The sequence below is a fragment of the Photinus pyralis genome, unplaced genomic scaffold (genome assembly GCF_008802855.1).
Source record: "Photinus pyralis isolate 1611_PpyrPB1 unplaced genomic scaffold, Ppyr1.3 Ppyr1.4_LG9, whole genome shotgun sequence".
NCBI lineage: Eukaryota > Metazoa > Arthropoda > Insecta > Coleoptera > Lampyridae > Photinus > Photinus pyralis.
The window spans coordinates 2339620-2341221 of NW_022170878.1; positions in this window are offsets into that span (position 1 = coordinate 2339620).

The following is a 1602-nucleotide window of genomic DNA, read 5'->3' on the forward strand; positions in this document are numbered from 1 at the left end:
TTTATTATTAAAGGGTTGTTTAAGGGTTGGTTACAGATTATTTAAACATAATCTATCAAAAAAACAAAAATGTTCGGTGTACTACGTAAAGGAACAACCCCCGCAATACAAGAGTACTTTACATGCAGATATGAATGACTTAAAAAATTTGGCAAACCTAAAGTACACGAAAATTTAATAATGAAGGGTTGCTTAAGGGTTGGTTACAGATTATTTAAACATAATCTATCAAAAAACCAAAAATGTTCGGTGTACTACGTTAAGGAACAACCCCCGCAGTACAAGAATACTTTACATGCAGATATGAATGACTTAAAAAATTTCGCAAACTTTAATCAGACGGAAATTTACTATTAAAGGGTTGTTTAAGGGTTGGTTACAGATTATTTAAACATAATCTATCAAAAAAACAAAAATGTTCGGTGTACTACGTTAAGGAACAACCCCCGCAGTACAAGAATACTTTACATGCAGATATGAATGACTTAAAAAATTTCGCAAACTTTAATCAGACGGAAATTTACTATTAAAGGGTTGTTTAAGGGTTGGTTACAGATTATTTAAACATAATCTATCAAAAAAACAAAAATGTTCGGTGTACTACGTTAAGGAACAACCCCCGCAGTACAAGAATACTTTACATGCAGATATGAATGACTTAAAAAATTTCGCAAACTTGAAGCAGACGGAAATTTACTATTAAAGGGTTGTTTAAGGGTTGGTTACAGATTATTTAAACATAATCTATCACAAAAACAAAAATGTTCGGTGTACTACGTTAAGGAACAACCCCCGCAATACAAGAGTGCTTTGCCTGCAGGTATGAATGACTTAAAAAATTTCGCAAACTTGAAGCAGACGGAAATTTACTATTAAAGGGTTGTTTAAGGGTTGGTTACAGATTATTGAAACATAATCTATCAAAAAAACAAAAATGTTCGGTGTACTACGTTAAGGAACAACCCCCGCAATACAAGAGTACTTTACATGCAGATATGAATGACTTAAAAAATTTGGCAAACCTAAAGTACACGAAAATTTAATAATGAAGGGTTGCTTAAGGGTTGGTTACAGATTATTTAAACATAATCTATCAAAAAACCAAAAATGTTCGGTATACTACGTAAAGGAACAACCCCCACAATACAAGAGTGCTTTGCATGCAGGTATGAATGACTTAAAAAATTTGGCAAACCTAAAGTACACGAAAATTTATTAATAAAGGGTTGTTTAAGGGTTGGTTACAGATTATTTAAACATAATCTATCAAAAAAATAAAAATTGTCGGTGTACTACGTAAAGGAACAACCCCCCCAATACAAGAGTACTTTACATGCAGGGATGAATGACTTAAAAAATTTGGAAAACCTAAAGTAGACGGAAATTTATTAATTAAGGGTTGTTTAAGGGTTGGTTACAGGTTATTTAAACATAATCTATCAAAAAAACAAAAATGTTCGGTGTACTACGTAAAGGAACAACCCCCGCAATACAAGAGTGCTTTACATGCAGGGATGAATGATTTAAAAAATGTGGCAAACCTAAAGTACACGAAAATTTATTAATAAAGGGTTGTTTAAGGGTTGGTTACAGATTATTTAA